We start from the raw sequence: 27,034 nt of genomic DNA on the forward strand, positions 1-27,034 counted from the left end.
GGGACACATTACCTGTCGCATGAAGGTGGAACGAACTATGGAATCAATGGCTAAAACTAAGTTATTCCCTCTGGGGACATTCTTCCTCATTAACATCAATTGTGCAGACTTTTACAGTAGTGCATACACTCATACTGCTTGAAAATGCCCCAACACTGCAACACTGTCCTTGATCCGGGCATTTCCCATTACTTCCCACGTGTGCCTTAAACCCACACCTGTAACTGAATTGCTTTTTTCTCCCCTGAGGCGGAAGCCGGGGGCTCTTTATGCTATCCCTGTTGCCCACGGGCATTTAATAAATTGATTAGCTGAAAATATTTTTAAAACATTATAAATATTTTAATCGCTCATTTTTATCAACACTCATCCCTGACCCCTCGGTGGGAGAATTACGTCGTACCGAGGCCCCTCGCAGCCTTTCCTTGACCGGTACAGCCGATTCAGGTGCTGACGCCGGAAGGCTAGGAGGGGGGACGCCATCTTGGTGGGAGGAATAGGTTAGCGGTCCAGCAGTAGGACGCTTCCCGCCCGCCCAGGTTACTTAAGGGCCGTCTTGTTGTGTTGGCTTAGAATTGCTTTTTTTCTCCCCTGAGGCGGAAGCCGGGGGCTCTTTATGCTATCCCTGTTGCCCACGGGCATTTAATAAATTGATTTGCTGAAAATATTTTTAAAACATTATAAAAATTTTAATCGCTCATTTTTATCAGCACTCATCCCTGACCCCTCGGTGGGAGAATTACGTCGTACCCAGGCCCCTCGCAGCCGTTCCTTGACCGGTACGGCCGATTCAGGTGCTGACGCCGGAAGGCTAGGAGGGGGGGGACGCCATCTTGGTGGGAGGAATAGGGTAGCGATGCAGCAGTAGGACACTTCCCGCCCGCCCAGGTTACTTAAGGGCCGTCTTGTCGTTTTGGCTTAGAATTGCTTTTTTTCTCCCCTGAGGCGGAAGCCGGGGGCTCTTTATGCTATCCCTGTTGCCCACGGGCATTTAATAAATTGATTTGCTGAAAATATTTTTAAAACATTATAAATATTTTAATCGCTCATTTTTATCAGCACTCATCCCTGACCCCTCGGTGGGAGAATTACGTCGTACCGAGGCCACTCGCAGACGTTCCTTGACCGGTACAGCCGATTTAGGTGCTGACGCCAGAAGGCTAGGAGGGGGGACGCCATCTTGGTGGGAGGAATAGGGTAGCGGTCCAGCAGTAGGACGCTTCACGCCCTCATCCACTGAGGATAAAAGAATGACGCTTCCCCAACCGCGCAGCGGGCGGGCACAGCGGGCACGCCAGCGGTGCGCCAAATGCAAGCCCGTCTGCGCCCGTCCGCACCTGAACTGGGCTTAGGGCCAACCCCCTTCATCGCAGCCATCAAAACCCAGGTATTATAGCGCGGAATCCCTTCAAAGTATGAGGCCTTTAGGACCAGGTTGCTGTTCGAACCCTTTTTATGCCCCAGAGCTACCAGCGTTTTGTTCAAGGTCTAAAGAGATCCTTAAACCGATGCAGCCTCAGGAAGCGAAGCAGGACTATTGCATGCTATTGTTGAACTGTAGATCCCTTCCGAAACACAAGATAGAACTCGCCCTTCTGTTGGAAGAACGTATGCCAGATGCAGTCTCTCACAGAGACATGGCTTACGACGGACTCTGACCCGATATAGCGACACCCCTTCCCCCAGGTTTTCAAATTACGCGGCGGGATCGCCCCGAGGGGAGAGGAGGAGGCCTAGCCATTATATATAAAGAACAATATCACTGTCGAGTCACCCCTGAATAAATTCCAGACTGCGAGAGTCTAGCGTTCAGTCTGGAATTTTCCCCTAACAACTGCTTTTCCGGTACTGTTGTATATCGCCCCCCGGGACCCTCTAAACAGTTCCACAGCCACCTTCCGACCGTCCTTGCAGTACGAGCCAGAATCGCCTCTAACTTTACTTTGCTAGGGGACCTTCATTTTCATTTTGATGTCACCCTGGACCATACTGCTATGTCACTTATAGATGATCTAGCGGCATTACAGCTAGTCCAACGAGTAAAGGCTCCCACCCATATTAAAGGCCACTTGCTGGACCCTGTGTTTAGTAATTGCACAGAGATCGCGGTGGGACTGCCAATTCCCCTCCCTTGGACCGACCATCTATTGGAGCCTCTCACCTGGACTATACCCAAGGCAGTACCTTCTAGATCTATCGTAAGGAGGGCTAGAAGCTGGGCCAAACTACCAGTCGAATTATGGACCAGTAGACTTGAGATGGGCTAGCCCTCCTACAATGAGGATCCATGTGTAGCCAACCAGGAATTTAAAGACTGGATTGCACAGTCCATCGATGCCACTCTACCCCTTAGCAAAATTACATTGAAACGTTCTGAAAAAACTGCCCCCTGGTACTCAGAGCTCCTTAGGGATAAGAAACGCCAATGTAGGAAAATGGAAAGACGCTGGCGTTTAGGCTACGCACTGGACGATAAAGTCCAATATAGAGAGGCAATTAAAATCTATTAAGCGGAGGTCAAATCTGCGCAATCTATATACTTCGCTGATAAAATTATACAAGCTAAGTCCAAGCCCAAGGAGATCTTCCAAATAGTGAAGAAGTTGACCAAACTTCCCTCCCCTATCATGTACTTGGACAAATCCACAGCCCACTGCAATAACTTGGCAGATTTCTTTTCTCAGAAAGTCACTCAAATCTATTATTTTTTCCCCTCTATAGCACCACGGCCCATAGCCCAGGACCAGACAATCTGGGAGGATATGCCATCCCAATCTCTTATTATGCTAGATCACTTTCCGCCACTAGACCCTGAATCTTTAGCTTCCATAGCCAGCAAAGTAAAATCCGGATCTCCATGTGATCCAGCACCCCCAGAAATCATGATGCTGGCACCTCAGGTTATTTTGCCGACCATCTTGAACCTTCTAAATGCCTCCATTACTTCCTGTATCGTGCCGCCTGCCTGGAAGCGGGCCATGGTGCGTGCTCTGCTAAAAAAACTTAATCTGGACCCCGGTGACTTCAGTAGTTATCGTCCTATCTCTCTGCTCCCTTGGGTAAGCAAAGTTCTCGAGAGGCACATCAACGTCCATCTGGTGCATTTCCTTGAGAACAACCAACTTTTAGATGCTACCCAGACGGGCTTTAGACCCAGACATGGGACAGAGACCGCCCTGCTGGCAGTCACTGAGGCAACCAGAAAGATCTTGGATCAGGGAGGGTCAGTGGCAGTGATCCTCCTTGATCTAAGCGCGGCATTCGACACGGTCAGCCATGACATCTTGCTGGGACGCCTGTCGAGTGTCGGAATAGTTGGCGGAGCATGGCTATGGTTCAAATCCTTTTTGAGTGATAGGTCTTTCAAAATTTTTGATGGGGACTCCGTATCCTCAAGCAGGCCACTGAAGTGTGGAGTCCCGCAGGGTTCCTCTTTAAGCCCTGCGCTTTTTAACATCTACATGAGACCACTGGCTGAGGTTGTTCGTCCGTTTGCCATCAAGATCATCTCCTATGCGGACGACACTCAGCTAGTGGTCTCCTTGGCGCAGGAGCAGTGCTTGCCATCCCCAGGTGGTCTGGCAAAATGATTAGAGGAGGTAAAGGGACTTCCTCTCTCCTTAAGCTGAAAGGGGACAAAACGGAGCTGATGCTCCTGGGTCCCACTAACCTTACTTCTGTCAACCCCTTGTGGCCCTCATGTCTTGGTACCCCCCCCCAATACCCAAGGACAATATAAAAAGCCTTGATGTGAGAAGTTGGCCTGATAGGTGATGTTTCCAATTCTGGAACCACCTGTTATCAGACCAAACAATCCCTTATGGTGTCTGGTTGTAAGTCAACCTTATTAGACAAGCTATCCTAGGGGTAGCATGGACTAAGCAGCCTAAAGGCTTAACTTAAGAGGTCGTGTTAAGCAAGCTGTTTTACCACATACAATCCTGTAATATCAAATGAAAGGACACCACACAAGTATATATTATAAAAATATATGTATTTATTACTAAAAACAATCCCCAGTATTCTTTATGAATAAAGGGGCACAAGCGTTAAATCAAAAGCACAGTTTAAACATACAAAGTTGCACAATTATGGATGAGGGCGGGTGGCCACTCAAACCATATACTAAACAAGTGGTATAAGAGATGCCACTCGAACAGTGGTTAGGCCTAGGGCCTAGGGAATCGCTGGGAGCAGTCGGGACAAAAAATGCTGAAGTCGGGAGAGGCCCACGGGATTCGGGAGCAGTGCGGAAAGCGCACGCATGCACCAATGTTAACCAATGGTGCGTAAAAGTTGTAAAGTTAGAGTTTAAGGACACTTCCGCTGAACCTAGAGGAACAAAACTTAAGACACAGACCCTAGAGAGGTGTACCAGTGTGGGAACACCGGCGGAGCAAAGTTACCTCACCCACAGGAAGCGGGTGCACAGGGTCGAAGTTGAGTCGGGTTTCGTCACGCAGGCTCTTGGTGCTTGAAGCTGAAAGGGCTGCAGGCGGGGTGAAAGAGGAGTGTCCGGTGGAGTCCAAGGGTGGACTCGAGTCGAAAAGTACCTGAAAGCAGAGGGGACAGAGTCTGGGTCACTCAGCAGTGACCAGGGTGGAACCAGGACGGAACCAGGCAATGTCGGGCGCAATCAGGTGGTCGTCGAGGAGCTTCTCTCCGCTGTCACGTGGGCTCTGGGGCATCTGCGACGTCCAGGAGCGGGTCACGATCTGTCCCACGAGGGCTCTCACCGTCGGTGCAGTCGGCTTCAAGTTTGGAGCAAACAACACTTGGCAAGAGCAATCCACGCGGAACCGGGAGATTGCTTCTCACTCGAACCAGGAGGGTCAGAGTGGGGGCTCCTTTTCAGGGGAGCTGGTGCAGATCTGGAGCAACCAGATTTGCAGGTCGAATTTCAAAGTTCGTCGGCACAGGGGCCACTAGCCGGCTGGCAAGTGACCGGGCCAACGCGTTGAGCCAAATGGAGCAGAAGGGCCCCACGCAGCACTCGTCGAGTGTGGAGGGCTGAACTTCGGTGCAAGAGTGGCTCAGGGTTGGGGCTTCTCAAACCCCGGTGTACAGCTTCGAGGGTCACTCGTGGGCTGCATGGTCAGCGTCTCGTGGTCAATTCAAGATGGCGTGCCCCACGCTTCCGGTCGCCTCCACGGGTCTCAGCTCTGCAGGGACTGTGGATCGGGCTGTAGGAAGGCAGGCAAGCTTGATCTCGTCGATCTCTGTCGCTCGAGTTCCGGCGGGAACTGCGACAAAGCAGACGTTGATGGCTGGATGGTGCCTGTTTGCACAGGGTGGTCACTCCTGGACCACAAGGGAGATTCTTCAGTCTTCTACGTTGAGTAGGATGTCGAAGGGTCCAGAGTTTCGTTTCTTATGTTTCATCAGGAAATCTGAAGTGCATTGGCACTGCTCCCACTCTTATTCGAATCTGGGGGGCGGGATTACCTGCTAGGTCCCCTCCTATGGGTGGGACCCAGGAAGTGGGTGGATACACCCCCTTCCTTTGATCCAGGCCGCCCTGGCACGAGGGCTGGAGTGCCCCAGAACCGGTTTGGACGGATTATGCAAGGGGCAGCCTTGTGCGCCCCAAGCAGTGTCTGGTTTCTTTCAAACCTCCCTGCTACAATCCACTATCTCCTGTCTGGAGGGTGGTAACACCCCCCTGCGACAGGAAACCCTTTGTCCAGGCCCCATTTGGCTGAGTTTCGGTCAGCTGCAGGGGGCCAGACTCTTGTCTGTGGCAGAGGCATCCATTTTGTGGATCTAAGGTCCTTTTAGAAATTAACCGCATTTAAGTAAAGTAACATGTCTTACCCCTCTAGAGGGGTGGAATGCTATCCCCGTCGCCAGAACTGGCGAGGGGATAGTATTCCAAATCGTATGACACCTTACACGACATGTTTTGATAAAGCCAAACCAGAGTTGCTATATAACCGCGAGGATTATAAGGCACTTAAGAGTATATGGTATGGCATTATCCTGAAACAGCTTAGGGAGTTGTTCCAGACAGCTGCAGGCAGGCTCAGCTCATGCTAGAGCTCCATCTCACATTAAACCACGCACTCTGCCTCCAGGATTGATGTGGCCTTCCATAGGAGTGGCTCACAGGTTTATATGTGTCCAGATATAGGTTTAGATATAGGTATACTATATCTAAGTAAGGGGTGATTACACCACCATACCCCAGCTGAGTGATCAGCCAGTTGTGTCAATTTAAGAACCAGCCAGGGGTGCAAAAGATATGCTGCAGCCCCTGGTAGGCCTTGGTGGCTCCTATGCCCTGGGCACCTATAGTGCATTATACAGGGGCTGACAAGGAGTCCATTTCCAATTGTGGTATGTACCTAGGGTACATGGAATCCATTTTACAGAGAGAGCAGATGGCCTGGGGCCCTGATTAGCAGGGAACCAGGTCAACTAAGTCAAAAAACCAGCTAAACACAGGCAAAAAATCTGGGGTAACCATAGTCAGGTAGCCACCTTCCTACACTTGGGGTTTGGCTAGACAAGACCCTTTCTTTTAACACTCAGGCCACAAAACGTGCGGCTACTTGCTTCGGCCTCCTAAGGATGCTGAAGAAAGTTCTTCCTCTTCTGCCAGTGGAGGCAAAGCAGGTAGCCATTCAGGGTTTGATTCAGTCCTGCTTGGATTCTAACAACGTCCTCTATCTTGGCCTTCCGGAATATACACTGCGCAAGCTCAAGATTGTGCAAAATTGTGCGGCTCGCACCGTGCTCCAGCTGCCGCGCAGGCTGTCAGCCAAACCTGGTCTGCACAGCCTGCACTGGCTTCCAGTGCGACAAAGAATCGCCTTTAAGGCGATGTGTATATTCCACCAAGCTTTTTGGGACACGGGACCGGCCATTACTCGGGACCTAGCAACACAGTATCATCCTAGCAGAATCCTTTGTTCTAGCCAGGCATGTAAGGCTATAGTCCCCAGAATAAAAAAGGCAAGAGCTGGCGGCAGGATGTTTATTTACAACGCCGCCAAGCTGTGGAATTCACTCCCGTTTCAACTCAGGTCCAATACAAACCTTTCCACCTTTCGGAAACAGCTGAAGACTTTTCTGTTTAATGCTCCTTTCTAACTCTTTTTTCTGCCTTTTAAGCAATTTTACAGCTGGTCGCTAGCGCTTGGACGCCCCAGGGCAGCAACCGCGCTTTATAAGTTGACATTTCATTTAATTTCATTCATTCGTAACAACTGCCATGATGAGCTTTCTCAGCCCAATTCCTTTTTGTTTGGTTTCTGGAGTTCACAGAACAACCCAGAGCAGTCCCAAGAATGAGACTCTCTGGTGATGTGCCCTCATCAGAGGTCAATGTTCTAGATGGAAGCGTGTAGCGCTCTATGCTTTTAGGAATGTTCACCTCTCGGGGACAGTTGGGTTCCTGCAGCTCAGTAATCTCTCCTGCAAATTCTTAGATAAACAGTTAAACACAAACTCGTCTCTGCTACATACATCCAATCTGTTCTCAAATTTGCATGGGGCTGTCAAAATGCAAAGAGCTGCAATATATTTGTTTTAAAAAGTTGTGACGTTCAAGCGTGAAGCTTGGTTTATCTCTAAACTGAATTTTGTAGAGGTTCTGTTCCCACACGATACTCGTCCCATATTCCAAGTGCTTCAACCCTGGTAGGTTATCAACTGCCTATTTGCAGATAATTTCTAAAAACTCTGCTAGTTTCTGCAAGAAATTGAATTATTATTTCTGGTGAAAGAGGAAAAATCACAACCCCTGCCAGAGTGAATTCTCAACGCCATTAAAAGTAACCTGGAGTCAAACCCTGGTACCTAAGACACGGAACAGGCAGGCTTAACATAGGACAATATGTAAAATATGTATGCAGAAACCAAAACAGTAAAAGTCAAAATGCAAAACAATAAATATAAAAAAACGAAATAGAAAAATAATGTAAAATGTAATGAACAAAATAACACTAAAATGACAAAACCCAATAAGCGGAATCTGAGATATGAAATGTAACGCTTCAAATAGCGATAGTGCCAAGAATCACAAGGTGCCAATCATACTCCATTGTTGCGGAAGACCTAGGCATAAATTGATGGTGACCACGATGGAAGTCAGGTCGGATACACCAACCAGGTTCGTGCTGGTCAAAGATTTTACCTTTTGACTTTAGTCCTTTAAGTCTTCTTCCATAATAGGAGTGCACTTCTATAGTCTCCCAGGACCTCAGGGGAAGCACGTAGAGCCTCATATGGGCTCAGTCAAGGACCAACAGCCGGGACCAGTCCAGTCCATGCCACTGGTCAGCTGGACAGTTGCAGCAAAGGCCTTTTTAGTGTTCTGTATCCTTGTAGGTTGAACACTACACAGCACATGGGCACATCTATTGTTAGTGCAGCAGGCACAGTGGCACCAGGGCTGAAGAAGGGGTAAGAGCTCACTGAAGCCTACCCTATGCCCACACAGGAGCAGCAATCATTAGTGAAGCAGGTGCGGGGAAGCTCACCAAGGTGCTATTTCCGTAATCAGATGTAGGATAGATATATAGGCAATCACCCGGCATACCCGACGAGACTACACGCTAGTACTTATCAAAAGCAATAATACTTTCAAGATTTTATCTGACTGGATGCGATGGTGATTACCAGCTTATTGATATTGCATCTCTTAACCCCTTCCATGCTCATGACGAGCTGAGCTCGTCATGAGTTGTGCCTGTTCATTTCGGATTGCCCTCTTGTCAGCGTTGGACCCCCGCCCCGAGACCTTGCTGCTGTCTTCAAACCCACTCCTCGCAGGACCCGCTGCGCGGGTCCCGCTTCGTGGGCGAGGGCAGCTGGGCTCTAAGGAGATCTGCATTGGTGATTGCTGCGGAGGGGAAGAGCTGCAGGGCTGCGAGCGACTGCAGGGACTCCAACTACCAGGAGTCCCTGCCCGGCCAACAGTCTACACCTGGCCCGCTCTCCCTGCAAGCCCCGCCCCCAGTGAACGGACTCATAAAATCTTGCCTGTTCTCTGTGTCGGAGGGACGCCTGTTCATTTCGGATTGCCCTCTTGTCAGCGTGGACTGTGACGTTGGACCCCCGCCCCGAGACCTTGCTGCTGTCTTCAAACCCACTCCTTGCAGGACCCGCTGCGCGGGTCCCGCTTCGTGGGCGAGGGCAGCTGGGCTCTAAGGAGATCTGCATTGGTGATTGCTGCTGAGGGGAAGAGCTGCAGGTCTGCGAGCGACTGCAGGGACTCCAACTACCAGGAGTCCCTGCCCGGCTAACAGTCTACACCTGGCCCGCTCTCCCTGCAAGCCCCGCCCCCAGCGAACGGACTCATAAAATCTTGCCTGTTCTCTGTGTCGGTGGGACGCCTGTTCATTTCGGATTGCCCTCTTGTCAGCGTGGACTGTGACGTTGGACCCCCGCCCCGAGACCTTGATGCTGTCTTCAAACCCACTCCTCGCAGGACCCGCTGCGCGGGTCCCGCTTCGTGGGCGAGGGCAGCTGTGCTCTAAGGAGATCTGCATTGGTGATTGCTGCTGAGGGGGAAGAGCTGCAGGGCTGCGAGCGACTGCAGGGACTCCCAACTACCAGGAGTCCCTGCCCGGCCAACAGTCTACACCTGGCCCGCTCTCCCTGCAAGCCCCGCCCCCAGCGAGTCACTTCCTCTATAAACCTCACACCGCTACCGCTGCGCGGGAGCGCCCGAGGCGAAGCCCGGGCAAAGGGCGGGCCCTCTAAGGCCCTCATAGGCCGGATAAGGCCGGGCTGGGCCTACTCTCTTTAGCTATTTGTGGGTACACTGGACTATTATTTAGTATTTTGCTATTTTCTCCGTCCAAGCCTTGCACCTAAAGCTGTTTGTTATGCCTTCCCCGGCCACGGAGGGCACCCCCATGAAGGCGGGGGGTGTTAAAAATGGGACTTTGGATAACTATTTCCCTCGGGCTGTGGGAGAAGGGGAGAAGGAAAGCATTCTGACCAAGCTCAGGGCGGAGCGTAGACGTTCCATTGAAAACCTGAAGAATAGGCCCCTTGGAGACAACTGTATACCACTTAGCGGGGAGCCATCTCCATTGGACGATGTCCCTCTTCTTTTGAGGGATTGCACCAATAACCCCACTGAATTGACCACCAATGTTACCCCCCCCTATTAGCCCAAGCTGTGTGACTGTTGATCTAATTACCCAGCCCCCACCAGCCATTAAAGGTAGGAAAGCTAAACCTAAGCCAAATCTTGTACACGGGGTACATGGCCCCCCACCTAACAAACGTAGGAGAAAGTCGAGGGGTGGCCAGGGAAAAACTAAAACAAAAATTCCTCACACTGAGTTTGGGAGAAATCTAAACCCCCCCCCCCCCAACTACTGAGAGGCTACTGGAAGATGTACATATAACACCGCCCGAAAAGGCTACTACAACACCAGACTCGGCTGATACCATGGTAAATAATGTCACCAATGTTCCTCTTTCTGTTGTCCCGATAGGGAATCTGGAATTTTTGCTCAGGTCACTGTTATTGCCGATCAGTGAGAGTATTAAAAAGGTTGAGATTAGACTCACTATCCTGGAGGCTACGATAAGTAGTATGAAATCCTCGGTCAGCCACCAGGGTAGTTCTTTTGTGACTAACCCCCCCCCCCTATTGTCACACCCAATTGCTCTAATACGCTAGGTAGTTTGTTGACCACTGCAGCCCCTCCCCCTCAACTTCTTATGCCTAATTTAGCCCCAGTCCAGCTACGGAAAACTAATATTCCATCCGTGCCAGTAGGTCCAGCCCCTTCTATGCCAATTAATGGCAGTATTGCTCCCCCACCCCCAGTGAAGCCTGCTGCTAGACCCCGAAGACCCAATCTCCCTCCAGAGGCCAATGATTTTATGGTAATTATGGCCGGTGTTCCCCCACTTATGGTGGGCGAAGGCGAGAACTTTTGCTCACTGAAAAGTAAGGTCATCAAGTGGTTAAATTGGAACCGACCGCTTCCGACCTATCTTAACAACGAAATCATTATGGTGAGAAGGGTACCTTGGGTGGGCAATACAAACAAATCTATAATAGGGGATTGCATCCTGGTGAGTTTTCGAGATGCGGGGACTGTTACCCATATTTGTCATGGGAAGAACAGATCTCTCGAATCAACAATCCAGACTCTACAAGTGTCCTTTTTTTCCCCCCAACCCCTAAGTATCCCGCTCAAGCTTACGACAACTGGACGAGGGTTGCCCGGAGGGGTAGAAACCATGACTTTAAGGCTCGGCCAGTTTTTCAACCCCCGGTGACACCCTTCCATAACTTTAATCGATTTAGCTGTCTGAATAGACTTGAGGGGGTTGATTGACTTATGGTTAGACATTCCAACATAAGGGGAAATGAATGCCCAGACGTTGTAACTATAGGGGACTCAATATTGGGTTCTGGGCAGCAAAATCCGTTGGCACTGCAAATTTTACCTAGTAGGGCTAGGGGGACTGAGGCAAATGAGACTAGGGTTATAGCCACTGAACCCATAATGGGAGAAAATGGGTCTGAACCTGGCCAGGTGGAGACTGTGGAACGAATTGGGCTTAATGGGGGAACAAAGTATGCTCATGATGAAATGAGAGCCTTATCCTGGAATATAGCAGGTTTGGCAGCTACATTTAACAATAAGGAGTGGCGCACCTTTATTAGCAAATTTCAAATAATTAGCCTCCAGGAGACATGGGCCCTAGAAAACAATAACTTCCACATCCAGGGGTACAAATGCTTTTTTGTCCCGGCACAAAAAACGAGATCGGGGAGAGCCATGGGAGGACTATCTATATATGTGGATCTAAACCTCCCGGGCAGATGGTCCATCACGGACTAGAATTCACTTGCTATACAAGCAGTACGGTTTAAAGGAAAGGGGCTAAGACTAACTGTTTTCAATATTTATAATAACGGGGCAGGGGGAGGCCTCACTCCATTTATAGGAGAATTAGATGACAGATTGGGTCAGGATATCAGGGCTAGGAAAGTTGGACAGGTACCTGCCCTACTGGTCATGGGAGACTTTAACTGTCACCTATGCTCGGCATTGGTTCCAATTGATGCAGAGTGGTCTCATTGCCCCGTAGCGAAAGGGCCGCATTTTTTGCACACACCGGATGGTATAGCTTTTAGCAAACTCCTTCTCAACTACGACTTAGTGCACACCATTAATTTGATGGTTGTGCAGAGGGATGGCAGTCTACCACCAACATTTAAGGGCAGAGGATGTTCCTCTTTTATTGACTACATTTTAGTTTCTAGATCTCTTATAAACAGAGTTGTTAGCGTAGGGATAGAATGGAGCACTTTTAGTGATCACAATCCCCTTGTACTGGGGTTGTTGCATTCGGTGGGTTCAAGAAGTAGACCCCAAGGCTTGATCACAGAGAAGGTAACAGACCAGGGAAGAAGATTAAGATGGTCCAAAATAGACGGGGAAACCTTCTATAAATCCTTGTTGGACTCTGGAAAATCCGCCATGGATGACTGTTTAGATATGGGTGTACAGGGCTCGCGGTTGCTCGAAGCATTTGGCCAGATTGCTGACCTTATAGATGGTCTTTTGAAAACTAGCGCGCCCATAAGGAACCAACGTAATCCACGCTGGTTTGACAGAGACTGTTCAAAGGCTCTGAGGGAGCTCAAAAGCAGCCTCAAAAATAAACCTAGGGACACCCTGCAAATTGCTGAGTGTAGGAACAAGTATAGGAGCGAGACCAAGAGGAGGAAACTAGCTCTTCAGGGAGAAGCGTGGGCAGACCTAAGAGAAGCAGGGGAGAACAGGGACATGTCCGGGTTTTGGAGAATTATTAGCCAACCAACCTTCCAGGAGAATAATGCCCCGGAGATAGGACTAAACATCCTACCAGAACAGTGGGTCTCTCATTATAAGGGGCTGTATAATCATGAGCCAGGCCCAACTGAAGGGTACGTAGGGACCTCCCACGAAGGTACTACAGTAGAGTTTTCTATTAAGGAGATCACTGCTGGAATAGAGGGCTTAACAAAAAATAAGGCTCCTGGTCCAGACGGGATCCCCCCTGATCTGTTTCTGAGCTGTGTAGAACTGTGGGCCCCCATAATGACTAGGGTCATAAATACTGCCATCATCTGTGGTTTACCGTCGTCCTGGTCAAAGGCTATAATCGTCCCTATTTTCAAGACGGGTAATAGGGACGATCCCCAGTGTTATCGCCCTATTTCTCTGATTGACGTGTCTGCCAAACTCCTGGGAAGGGCGATCCTTAATAGATTGTCCGAGTGGACCGAGGAAAATAACATCTTTTCGGACACCCAGTATGGATTCAGAACGGGGAGGTCCACCAGTGACCAATGCCTGAACCTCTATATACTGACCGCCAAATACACCATGGCCAGCAACAAAGCCTTCTATATGGGGTTCATGGACTTGGCAGCGGCATTCGACCACGTAAATAGGGAGAAACTCTGGGTTATGATGTCGCTTATGGGGATCGAGGTTGCCCTAATTAACATTCTAAGGGAACTCCATAGTGATACCTCTGCAAAAGTCAGATTTAACAGAGAGGGTGGGTTGACCGACTCATTTCCCTGTAAGAGCGGGGTACGGCAAGGCTGTATTCTAGCCCCATTTTTATTCTCACTCTATATAAATAACCTGGAGCAGTTCCTGTTAAATTTTAAAACAGATTGTCCAAGGGTGGGGTTGCGTCATATCCCCGTACTGCTTTATGCAGATGACGCGGTCCTGCTCGCTCGTACGCCTAGGAGCCTACAGACTTTGATTGATGGATTTGTTAAGTTTATGGGCTCTTTAGATCTTTTTGTCAATTTGGGCAAATCTTATGTGCTGTTGGCTGGCAATAAACCATGCACCAAATTTACGTACACGATAGGACACCATAAAATAGAAGAGGTCAAAACATTTTCCTATCTAGGTGTAATCTTTGACGGTTCTTTACAATTTAACTCCCTGGTTGAGGAGCGCTGCTGTAAAATGATTACTACGAATGGTGCTATTGCAGGTTACGGTAGGAGGGTTGGAAGATGGAGCCCTGAACAGGTGATGAACCTGTATAGCTCCATATGCTGCTCCAAAGTGATCTATGGGGCAGAGGTATCGGGCTTCGTTAATACTGTGAAAATACAGCGGGAAGAAACCAAATACCTAAGAACTATTTTGAGAGTACCCCCAAGCACCGCGGGCTCCATAGTACATAGAGAATTGGGGAGGCCATATCTAGAAGACCTGGTAAAACTTAGACCAATAGTGGCCTGGTTAAAAATTTGGATCAACCCCGAGGCGTCTCTGAGCAGGGAAATTCTAAAAGATTGTCTAGAAAGAGATAAATGTATGAGAATCCCATGGCTCAACTACGTAAAGAGTACCCTAGAGTCAGTTGGCTACAGGAACCTCTTCACTGACCCTGCAGCAATTGCACCACAGCACAAAGCGACTGTAAAAAAAGCTTTCCTAGATCAAAAAGCACTCCAGAGAGCTGAGGCTGAAGGGCCCAAAAAGACCGTAAGGGCTCATAACCTGGTTAAGAGCACAGAGGGAATGGAGCCATACTTGTACCTTATGCATAATGCCCAGGACAGATTCCTGATGTGCCGTTTTAGATTAAATCTACTCCCGCACTTATTGGCATCACCAGCAGGGTTTTAACCACAATTGAGCAGAAGGGAACCTGCGGCTGCGACAACAGGTCTCCGCAGGATTCCCTTCACTTTGTACTCCTGTGCCCTCTTTATTCAATGCCCAGGCGTAGATTTTTAGTGAAAATTCTAAAACAAGCCAAACTGAAACATGCTAGAGAGGCTTTAACCTATTTACAGAAAGCATCAGATCCTTTAACATTGTGCTGCATAATGAATTTTATTAAAGTGGCGGTCCGATTAAGGGTAACCAGAGGAGAGGAATGATTCCTAAAATCTGTTATTATTCTTCCCTTAAAAGTGTTAAATTCCTTCTCTCTATTGTCATATGTAAATAATTATTACTACTAGGATTCTGATAATGGTTTAAGGAAATTTTATATATTTTTTACTCATGTATGTATGTATGTATGTGCTTTTATGGTGATTTTTAATCATCGAATAAAGAATCCTTGAATTGAATTGAGTTGCGCCGCTCGCATGCTCATGACGAGCTTTGCTCGTCATGTAACGCGGCTTTTAGAAAAAAGCCGCACAGGGTAAAAATAACCGCCGCACGCATGCGGTTAATAAGAATAAGCGACTTGGTGTTCCTCAATAAGACTATTTCAATATGGATCTAAGGCATTAAATCAATCATGAATGTACCAAACTGATGCTACGTTGATTGCCTATATATGAATACTACATCTGATTACATGCTTAGGTGAAATAACATGGACAGTGGCCCTCTACTTCAGAGGCAATCATCAGTTCTATGCCCCTTTGAACTCAGTTGGATACCTCTATCTACACTCTCTTGAGATACTGAACTGACCCACGGGGAACTCTTCTCATCTGTGCAGCACCTAACCGTAACTTGTTCACAGATACATCCCAGGTGGCAGACAGTACCACCATGGCAAACAAAAGTGATCTGGCTCAGTACACCCCTTGGATCAGACTTTTGTTCCCAACCCATGGTAAACTCTGTGAATTAAGACAGCAACCAACAGAGGCCCCTGACAGCTGTCAGCTGGCAAAAACATCGAAGACAAACTGGTACGTGCTAATACACAGGTGAAGAGACCAAAGGTTTCATACAGACCATTCTAGCACTACCTCACATTAAAGGACACCACCAATGTGGAAATTGCATCTCATGCTTGAGTACCATCGAAGGAGATACATTTGAATACAGAGGCAAAGGTATCATACATGAAGAATTCACAAATTACAATAGTACCAACGTAATATATTGTGTAATATGCCTATGACTGGTTGCATACGTAGGTAAAACAACTCAGGCAGTAAAAAAGAGGATCACTCAACACAGATCAAGAATTAAATGCAAAGTCCAGAATGCACCCATGGTACGACATTGCGAAGAAATAAAGACATGGGACACAAGACATAAAATGGACAGTCCTAAAACACGTAAAAGGATGTTGCACTGATTCCATACTATCGCGCTTCGAAGTAAAAACGATCCTACGTCTGGGCACAACCGACTATGGACTCAATGAGAAGAGCGAAATAATACATTGCATATGAGGAGCCAACTACATAACACACAGCACAATATGCATGTAACATACGAACTGATAGTTTTTCACTAGGTCCTGATGAATCGCCACTGATCCTCCAGACTATGAGGCAACAAACATGTCGACCCCTCAGGAGTAGAGCGCAGTTATCCCGAACCATTTATTCAGAGTCGCCACTCTTCCTTTTAACCAGGTGGTGAGCCAACCTGAATAAAAGTCAGCCTTTGGACTACCCAACCTGTTTGAATCACTTACCATTACATCTCATCTACACATTATAGGTCACTTACCTCCACTGCACCAAACGGCAAAGAACAAAAGATCTCTGCCAAAGAGCCCCTCTTTGGGTGCCCGTCAGGTATTGCAGCGCCAACCCAACGAGGAGCAGGCCCAAATGATGGAGCATGGCACCTAGCTGGCTGGGGGTGTGAGGGCCCTAGTTCCGAAAGGAGGAATTCCCCTCCCGACGATTATTTTAGGACTGCCATTTCTCCTTGTGACAATACACATTGTTGATCTCTCTTTACTTCTCTTGACCCACCTAAGGAACTGCGTCCCCTCTTCTCTAGTGTTGGCCTGGGCATGTATGCTGGACCTTCCAAAAGCCCTTCTGTCCCCCTCTTGTTGAATAACATAAGGGGATTGCCTCCCTACTGTCAATGTTCGTCTAGAACCTTCCTCTGTGCCCTCTGTCGATGCTGCTCTCCCGCCTGCTCTTAACATTCCTTGCATCGCACCATCGACACGCGCACCCCCCTCCTTGCACCTCACTTTCCCAGCCCCCACCGCCCCTGTCCTTGCGCCTCACTCTCCCAGCCCCCCTCCTTGCGCCTCACTCTCCCAGCCCCGCGCCGCCGCCCGCCTGCTGCTCCCGCCTCACCTCTCCTCGCACTCTGTCGACGCCCGCCCCCCCTCGACTCCCTCCTCTGTGCCCGACAAGACGTTCAAAGCTCGTATGAGAGGTGGAGCAGACTTCTATTTTAAGGAGAACGGACGGCCTGTTGAATCAGCTTGCGTGCTATAGGATGAATTCAAGCCAGTGATCCTTGAGGACACTGACAACAAGGGGACGGAAATACTGGGAGAGACTTCCTGAAAGACCTGACCCTGCCAATGCTAACGAATGAGGACAGAGACGCACTAGACCAAGACCTGACAGTAGACTAAATAAATAAAACAATAGTAACCTTGCAAACAGGGCACGCGACGGGGCCTAATGAGCTCCCCATAGAATTATATAAAAGCATGATGGATAAAAGCAGGGAGTGCCTCCAGAGGAGGTTTCAGACTGCCTGAAAATAAGGGTGTCTCCCAGAGGACCAAATAATGTCTGAGGTGGTGTTCATCCCAAAAAACGATGAAGCAGCAACTGAGTGTGGGTCTTATAGACCTATCTCCCTGCTTAATTTTGAGACTAAGGTCCTTTTGTAGGCTCTGGCGATCTGCCTGCGGACAGTAATTGCAACAGTGGTTCATCCTGATCAATCGGGATTTATGCCACACCAGGGAACGCGCTTATATCTCCGACACATTAATGGCATACCACATGCAACAGGGGATTCCTTTGCTGAACCAGTGGCGCTGCTGTCAAGCTCTTGTATGTGGCCCCTCTAGCGCGAATGTGCGTCAATAATACAGTCTCCCGAGTCTTTGCCGTCCGACAGGGATGTTCCTTGTCTCCTATGTTCTTCTCACGTGCGTAGGTTCGCCAGGACCTCTCATATGGGGTATTCCAGTTGATCAGGAGTGGGATGAGAGAATATCCCCCTACGCTGACGTTTTGCTGTAGGACACGTAATCCGCCTTCTCGAGTGAATGAATCCTACACATTTTTCACATATTTAGAGATTATTCAGGATATAAGATCAACTGGAAGAAGTCCTTAACATTCCTGCTGGTGGCAGATACCCTGCGGCTGCACTCTAGGTGCACAGTTCGGGTGACACTACATGGCTTTAAATATTTGGGCGTGTTTATTACAAGAGAGCCACAGGCAGGATCATACTTCCGAAATTAGACTAGCTTTGCCCCACACTTGCGGGCACTCCCGCTTTCCTTACTTGGCTGGGTGGTCCTATTTAAAGTGATGACCCTCCAGGGTCTCCTGTACATCGTGAAAAAAACGTCCTTTAAGATCCCACCAAACATTTTCTTTCAATGGGTAGACCGAGAACTTTGGCTCCTGTTGTGGGATGGTGGCACTTCGTGCTGAGTAAGGTGCACAGGGGAATTTATTAAGGTAGACTGGCGGTCCGGAGCATTCACAAGTACTACTGGGCCACGCAACTGATGGCAGTCAACAACTGGGTTTTTGTGGACCGTGAGGATCCAGCTTACCGGGTAGATAGATTGACCATGGGCAAGAGAGGTTACCCCACCCTGGTGCTGTATTGAAGAAAGTATGAGTGCGTCCTACCTACTCATACCTAAACAGTGGTAAGGGTGTGGAGAGAGGCTACCAAGTGTTTAGGCTGAGAAGGTAAGCTGACTGAAATTATTCCACTGTATGGTGGTGATCTCTTAAGTGCAGTGGGAGGATTTCAGGGCTTCACAAAATGGGGATTGATTAGCTTAGAGCAGCCGGGCGATGTGTGGAGGGGACAGGCGCTTGTGCCCTTCACGATCCTACAACAAAAGTATGAATTAGGTGACTAAAAAAGGTTCTGACATTTGCAGGTGGGTCACGCTCTGCAGGGTCACGTCTGGGAAGGGGGGGGAAGTTGCCGGATGCATCCCCACTGGAGGACCAGCTGCTAAATAATCCCCTGACCGAAAAACCAATCTCAACCATCTATAGGAAGTTGATCTACAATTCTCTGGATCCCTTGGGGATGTTTCAGGCGGCCATTCACCAACTTTTGTTATTTTCAAGAACAAGCTTCCAAAGCTGGAGTTTGTTTTTGTTTTTAAAAAGCAATAACTAATGACCCTCACACCCCTGGAACTTTCTCCCTGATTAATATACTCCCAGGAAGTGGGATTCATTTAAAAACAAATTCTCATCACCACTGCCAGGTATTCCCTGGTGGTCCTGAATAAGAGAAAAAAAACTCAGACAGCCTGTTACAGGCGACCAGGTGTCTCTTGCCTGTGACTTCTGAGGAAGTAATGGTGCACAGTTAACAGCAGCAACATTGCAAAGTGTCAAGAGTCTGATTTAGAATTCGCTGGCCGGGTTACTCAGACACAAACGTGACGGATATCCTGGCCGCCGTATTACAAGCACCACTGAATATAATATGTGGGAGCCTCATTTCTTTCTTTCGTACTTTCTATGTCCCTTGTTTTTATTATCTTTATTTCACTTTTTTTTCTCTCTTATTTCTTTTTCTGTTTCTCTCTATTCCTGGCTTATCTTTCATTCATTTCGTAATTTAAGAAGGCTTAGCTTCCTAAAGCCTTTTATTCATTCATTTGCATTTCTTCTTTCCTGTCATGGGGATGACTGCACAGATATCCCTACAAGAAGGATCTTTTGAATTCTGCATGAACCTATTTACTAATGGTCCTAGTTGAAGGTGTCATTTCTATTTCAATTCTGATGTGAGGTAGGGTGGGTATGTGTGAGAATGTGTGTCAGAGAGCGAGAGTGTGTGTGTGTCTGTGTCTGTCTGTCTATGTCTGAGTGTGTGTGAGTACTTGAGCGTGGGGAGTCGGCTCTCACTATACTATACCAAAAAGAGGTTTTGGGCCAGATGTAGGTCGCCAATTACCGGTCGGTAACGGCCGATTTCGGCCGTGACCGACCGGTAATTGGTTTTCGAGATGTAGGGGCCATTATTTCACAGAATCGGTAAATTTACCAAAACGGTAAATTTACTGAATCTGTAAAATACCGAATCGGTAATTTTACAGATTCGGTAAAACCCAGATGTAAGTAGCACTGTTTACAGTGCCACAGGCCTTCAGAATTCGGTATTTTACCACCCAATCCAATTGGGTGGTAAAATACCGAATTCAGGTGTGCATGCACATCTGTGCATGCACACCTGTTCCATGTGACACACAATAGAACTGAAAGAAGTGGGTCTAGAGGATCTCTAGAACCATCCCTTCATGGGCACTCATATGTTTGTCTCCTATGTCATAAGAAGACTTCCACTCTGAAGTTCAATTCCAATGGTAAGTATTTTTATTTGAATAATATTTCAATAGAATTCATGATTTTCTTCATTCATTTCCAACATTTTATGGTAATCATCAACTTATAGACATCGTCATCATAATGAATTCCAATGCATTTCGGGCATACGATAAACCTGCCCTTCGTCAGGGAAATGACACTGTCAAAAATAATAATAATAGCACATGATCAATATATTGCTTAGTTGTGTGCTAAAAACATAACAATAATACTATAACATCGTGAGCTGTTTGATACGCAAAAAAACAAGTGTTGTGTGCCAAGTGCTCAATAAACAGTGTGTGGTGGTGAATCACATGCAATTCGAAAAAACCGGTAAAAGAATCACTCACATGCCTGTAGTCTCCCACGTGGGAGCACGATCTGAAATAAAGTAAAAGTGCAAGGCTTAAAACCTTCGTTCTTAAATAGATTACGCTAGAGTAATCATCTATTAGCGTGTGCTCGTGAGCACATCTACTGACCTTAAAGTTTCTGAAATGCCGGTTCGGTGTGTGTCCTCTCGTCGGTACGAGCTGGTACACATTTCAAAAACATCTCCGTGTATTTAAAGGAGGAGATCCGGTCATGTGACAAGAGCCATATGACAACAATAAAAGAAAGACTATGTCGCGTATCTATATCGAATAAATAATCGAATTAAGCGCTATTCACAACAAGCAGTGCATCTATCCGTATAATTAGTCCATGTGACACACAGACATGCCCTTAGGGCATGTGTGTGTGCCACATGGCACACATGTCTGTATTTGGGGTGCTAGAGGGTGTCAAAGTGACACTCCCTGCACCCTTGCTGGAATCGGTATTTACCGAATCTGTAAATACCGATTCGGTAATGCCCATTGATTCCTATGGGCTTCAATGCCCATAGGAATCAATGGGCATTACCGAATCGGTATTTACAGAATCGGTAAATACCGATTCTTAACGATTCGGTATTTACCCATTCTGAAATACCTACATCCCCCCCCCCTCTATTTTACCACTTCTTAACTACCGAATCGGTATGATTCGGTATTTAAGAAATGGTAAAATAAAATTACCTTCATCTGGCCCAATGTGTGCAGAGAGTCCAGTGGATCCCCAGAGATTTTACAGAGACTAGAGTAGATAATACTAATGCTCTTTTGTGGTAGTGTGGGGGAGCAGTTAGACATATACGAGGGTAGTTTTAAGCATTTGTTGTACACACAGTGGCAATAAATGACACACACTGTTGTACACACAGTGGAAATACATGACACACAATCAATGAATAAATCTGAGACCAATTTATAAAATGACACTTGGTTAGATTTATTTTGCGGAACCACAGAATTTCATCTTGAGTAAATAAGTTTTGCTATAGAAATTCTGGTCAATATAAAAAGTGGACAATTAGTGCAATTTTCAGACTTTGCAATGTTAACCTATGGGGTGAAGAAAATATTCAACAAACGTATAGCCAACATCTACTTACAAGGCCATTCTTCATAAGTTAAGGTCAGTATTGGACAAGGTTCACTTCAGAACCAACAGTGCACCACCAGCGGCACGTGGGCGCCCGAATGCAGGTGCAAGTTCAAGGTTGGAAACCCAATACAAATGAAGGGGGTCTGGGGCAATCGGACAGAGGCTCCTTACAAGTAGGTAACAGCGGCTTAGGGGAACTAGGTGGTCAGGAACTGAAGTTCAGGGACTGGGGATGCCACCTGAAAACTTGATTTAAGGGCGTTACAAGAAAGTGACAAGTAGTGTCCAATGGGCCCTTTGCCTGGGTGTCTAGGTCCTCTAACATGCCCACCTTGTGTGAGAGGAGGACACCGTCCTAGCCATAATTGAACATGTCCCACCATCTTCAAGATGGTGGGCACTGAAAAGTGTACTTGACCTAGCCTCCAGCACCCGAGAGCTGGAGTTGACAGAGGGGGGGCACATCTCCTATTCTATCAAAGGTTTCCCACCTGTCCTGCCGCCAAAAAGGGTGAGGACGCGACGGAGGCCCGCTCCTTCGAACAGGAGAGGCTGGGGTCGCATTACAAAGGGGGCAAGACCTTTGAAGCTCCCCACCACGGATGGCTCTTCCTGTCCAGGGGAGAAGTGAACACCTCCACCCAGGAAAGGCACTGTTCTCAGCTACAGAGTGCGCAGGCACTCTCCCCTGACTTGGGAACTGGGGATACGGGTTTGAGTCTCTGCTTCAGTGCAACATTCTGTGATTCTGGGCAAATCACTTTATCACCCCGTGACCATAGACAGCATCTAGAAATCATCACGGGTGATGAGCCGCAATATATAAATCTGTGAATTTTAACTCACTGCCCGAGATATGTGTAAGACATCCCTAGAGCAGTGTTCATGGGAATGGCACAAAGTGATGTGTGCCAGGTCGGCTCTTCAGTTTTGTCAGTAGATGACGCAGTCTGAATTTAATAATTGTCCCACTCAGCAAGGAGGGCTCTATCACCCACTCCCCTTCTTCGCTGTCATCATCAGTTGTGTGTGCGTCCTCAGGGAGATGAGACATCGATGCCACCGGAGGTGGCGGCCTGATGATCGATGAAGGCAGAGGAAGAGGCATCTGTGGGACAGATGAGGCCGACTCCCAGGGAGGAAATCGGCGGTAGTAGTCATCAAGCACATGTTGCAAATTAGAGATGAGAGACATGGGCATCTGCACAGTTGGATCACAAGTGGTGGTTGAGTATTAGGCTCAGGGTAATAATCATATCCTTGGTCATCATCAATATCTTGTCATTTGATGAGAAGCTCAGAAGGAGTACAAGCAGCACGGAACCGGTCATTCTCTTCCGAAACCTCCTCATTAGCCCCACAGTCAAAAAGCTCCACAGAAAGATTTGGAGATGGTTGAATCGGCAATAGATCCAAAGAAGAGTTCCTACGTTGAAGTAAGGAAACATCCGACATTCCTGAAGGTGGCAAAAGTGTTGCTGAAGATTTCAAGGGGACTAGAGACATCAAAGCTGAAGGTGGAACCAAGGATGCCGCCACCGACTCAGCGGTCGACGACGAAGAGAGGGGTTGAAGTTCCGTAAGGAAAAGCTTCTGTGCTGTCGACGAGGCAACCGTCGACGAGGCAACCGTCGACGAAGCAGGTGGAGCCTTGAGAGCCATCGACCGTCTCGTCGGCGAGAAGGCATCCGTCGACGACTGACCAGAGACAGACCTCTTTTTTGTCGATGACGAAGTGAGGGAGGTGGCAGACGAGCGAGGCTTCACCGACACCATGACAAACGTCAACAGAGAGGACGCCGACAACATAATCATTGTACGTTGAGGAGAAGAGAAGGTGGAAGTTGTCGTTGTAGCAGTGGCGACGGAAATCATCGTCGGCGAGGAACCCATTTTTTAGGCAAATTTGTCTCAGGAAGAGACTTAGACGCCTGAGACTTAGATCTCGGAGGTGTAGAGGGCATGAGTAGTCCCTTAGAAGGAACAGGAGCCCTTTTTGAGGAAGAAGTCTGGCCTTCATGAGAAGAGGTGTGGTCTTTCTTGAGCAGCTTAGCCTTAGCAGATACCATCTCCGTCTCACAAGCCCTCTTCTTAGAGATGACAGTCCTGAGAGAGGAATCACTCTCAACATCTGATATACTTAGTCTTGAGTTTCTGTAACCACAGAAGTTGACCTCCCTCTCTGTCTCTTAAAGTCTTTTGAGGAAAAGTCCTGCAGATTTTACAATCTCTCACCTGATGTTCAGGGTGGAGGAAGTAGATACACTTTTTGTGGGGGTCTTCGGAATGAAGCCAGAATTTCCCACAAGACTCACAGTGTCTGATGAGTGACCTTTTTGTAGTAGACAAAGCAGTTAAGATATTCTGAAGAGTTTCTGAAGGGAAAAGGTAGAGTTACTGAGCAGAGCTCAGGGAGACTCCCTTCACATGACGTGCAGTAGAAAATCTGAGAGCCTGAGCCTCTGAGGAGAAGGTTCCAGAGGGTGCTGTTGCCTGATTGGCTGGAGTTTGTACCATATCTAGTAACTTGGACAAGTTATTAAAGTGACATGTTTTTTCCTATTAACGTCCATGTTACAATACTTCCTATTGCTCTTTTAGCTGTGCTTTCGGTATGTTATTGCTATATTGCTCTTCTATGTCCCGTGGGAATCCCACTTCAACGACGGGGAATGATTCAAGCATGTGAATCTATGAAAGATACCCCATCATTGGAGAACAGCAGATTTCTCACTACTGAAGCTCTTACCTAAGTTGCTTTTGCCTTAGTCATCTCTCACATTGACTACACTAACTTCATACTTTGGCATTCCGGCATATCAATATAAAAAACTGCAACTAGTGCCGAACCAGTCTGCTAAATTAATCTATTGCCAGGCAAGAATGCAGTATGTCACCCATCTTATGAAAAAGTTACATTGGTTTCTGGTAGTCGAACGCGGTGCATTCAAGTTGGAATGCCTCTTCTTTAAAGCGCCCCATGGCAACTGCCCAGTCTCTGTATCTACTCCGGTACAGAGACATATCCGCATTGAGGATCTTAGGTCTTCCCTTTTGAATCCCCTAGCTACTCCGTCCTTTAAACGCTAGAAATTGGGGGACTAAGATTTATGGTCCTGGCCACTCAATTTTGGAATTCTCTCCCTCAGGACATTAGATCGATGATATCATATCCTCAATTTTGCAAACTCTTAAAGACCTGGCTCTTTCGCCAGGCTTATGAATGAATCACTTAGCGGCAGGATTCCCTTGTCCGCAGCACCCTGAAACCTTGTGGTGTGCGTGCGCTTTATAAGTATTTTTAACATAACGTAACATTTAACATCGTCTAAATGGGACAACCTGGAAAGTCCATCTGCATTGGCAGTCCCAGGTCTCTGTTTCACTTCAAAGTCTATTCCCTGTAGGGAGATGGACTACTTTACCCATTTGGGATTTTCACCTTTCACTTGTATTAACCATCGGAGAGGCCTGTGGAAGGTTTGTATTTGGAAGTGAGAGCCATACAGGTTTGACCTAAACTTCTCAAGGGACCAAACCACAGCAAAGGCACCCATCTAAATGGCACTTCAACGCTGATCCCTGGGGATACTCTATGAATAACAGGGGAAACCCATTAAACCAGCCGGTACCTGGGTAGAGAAGACTAAATAAATATGAAAATGGTACCTTGGTTCTCGGTATAAATTTTCAATTGAAATAAGGAATAATAATCAAATATTCCTTATTAAGTGTTTATATCACTATGGCCACACTTAATGTATGTATACCTTTTACAATCTCCTGTCTCGTCATGAACCACAATACGCCTTGGACTATTACTGATTGATTTTTTTATTTTCTATTTTATCAAAGTAAAGAGATTTTTTTAAAAAAAAATTTGTTTTCAATTCAAACACATTTGTATATACAAATAATTTTTACATATATACAAAAGAAGCCCTTCATTTCCAAACTAGGATGTCACAATGAAAGAGTAGACCGGACATTCCTATCGAGATCAAACAGAATAATGTGAGGAAAACAAATAGGTAAAACTTATTTCAACCAAATGATTTTTTGGTTCCTCAACAAATTATTTAAATTAATCAAAAGTGTTTTATATATATCTGTTGTCTCTTTACAGTCGACGCGTTTCAGCCAATCAATTCTGGCCTCTTCAGGACTAGGGCTATTCAAAATCCATCTATGAAAATAAAAATAAAAATTGGGACAGACATCACCTATAGATCCTATAGACTAATAACATAGTTACCTATCTACATATATACATATCAACATTAGATTGAGCATCATTTTTCTCGATATTACTTCTGTGAGCAAACTGACCATTGTGACACTTAATTGATTGATTAAAAAGACGAGGGCATGTTTCTGATGACTAGATTCCTCATATACTGCATTCCAATAGTTTCCTGAGTTATTACATCTTGTTATATTTAAACAAAGTTGTATTTTACATGGTGCAATCTTAGTTTAAATTATTGCCAGGGTATTAACATTTTAAGTTTTAAATTTTAAATTTTACCGGGTTATAGAGACATCAGGGGCTGGAGGTAGTTTTCGAGTTGTATCTCTCTTTTCCCACTGGGCTCGGCTAATATCCAGGTAATAGAAATACTACGTGCACTGCCGGTGCTTGGGTGAAATATATCTCCCTATAAGCTTTTCTACAGCATCTGGAAGAGGAGGGCATTGAGAAACCCTGTTAGTACACTATATCACAGTGCCGGTGTTCCTAAGGCGCGCGCTCGAACTCGACGAGGCACCCACTTACTCAGCTGTCAATTGGAACGCCTCTTCATTTTGTTTGCTCGCGTTCATTTACCGGAGCTCGGCCGTGTCTGACGCTCTCTTCCCGGGGTCTGTAAAATACAACATACCCCGCGCTTGTAAGCCTCACGAATTATCTATGCCGCGCTAGCCCATATTTAAGAGTTTAAAACGGCACTTATGTTTTTACTTGTCTCTTTCTCCTAAATGCAAAGTCGCTCTGCTAACTCTGTTGTGGCTTACTCGTCTCTATATGTAGACGACATAAACATGAGACTACCTCTTCCGGGTTCGAAGTAAAAAAGGGAGAAAGGACTGCTATACTTCCTGGCTGCTAGAGTTGCCACAAAAAAGGGACTATTTTAATTCTCTATGCGAGAGACATTGCCCGAGGCCCACCCTCAATAAGGTGCTCTAAACTGACATAAAAATCGAGCTATATGTTATATAAACTCACTAGCTGACCAAATTAATACAGTCAAACGACTATATTTGGACAATATTTTTTAAAAAATAGAT

The 27,034-nt window shown here is 47.0% G+C and overlaps 1 protein-coding gene across 3 annotated transcripts in view; it reads right to left on the bottom strand.

Moving 5' to 3' along the window:
- Nucleotides 1–27,034, bottom strand: part of LOC144758538 (uncharacterized) — a 62,562-nt gene that overhangs the window by 18,481 nt on the left and 17,047 nt on the right. Inside the window, exon 3 of one of the 3 annotated variants that reach the window (XR_013595599.1) lies at nucleotides 25,561–25,928. The exons of the other annotated variants lie outside the window; for them this stretch is intronic. The gene's annotated coding sequence lies outside the window, so the exon portion shown is untranslated. Of the gene's footprint in view, nucleotides 1–25,560; nucleotides 25,929–27,034 lie in introns of those variants that run through there. 3 annotated transcript variants of the gene reach the window in all.

Source organism: Lissotriton helveticus, chromosome 1_1 (genome assembly GCF_964261635.1).
Source record: "Lissotriton helveticus chromosome 1_1, aLisHel1.1, whole genome shotgun sequence".
Classification (NCBI taxonomy): Eukaryota; Metazoa; Chordata; class Amphibia; order Caudata; family Salamandridae; genus Lissotriton; species Lissotriton helveticus.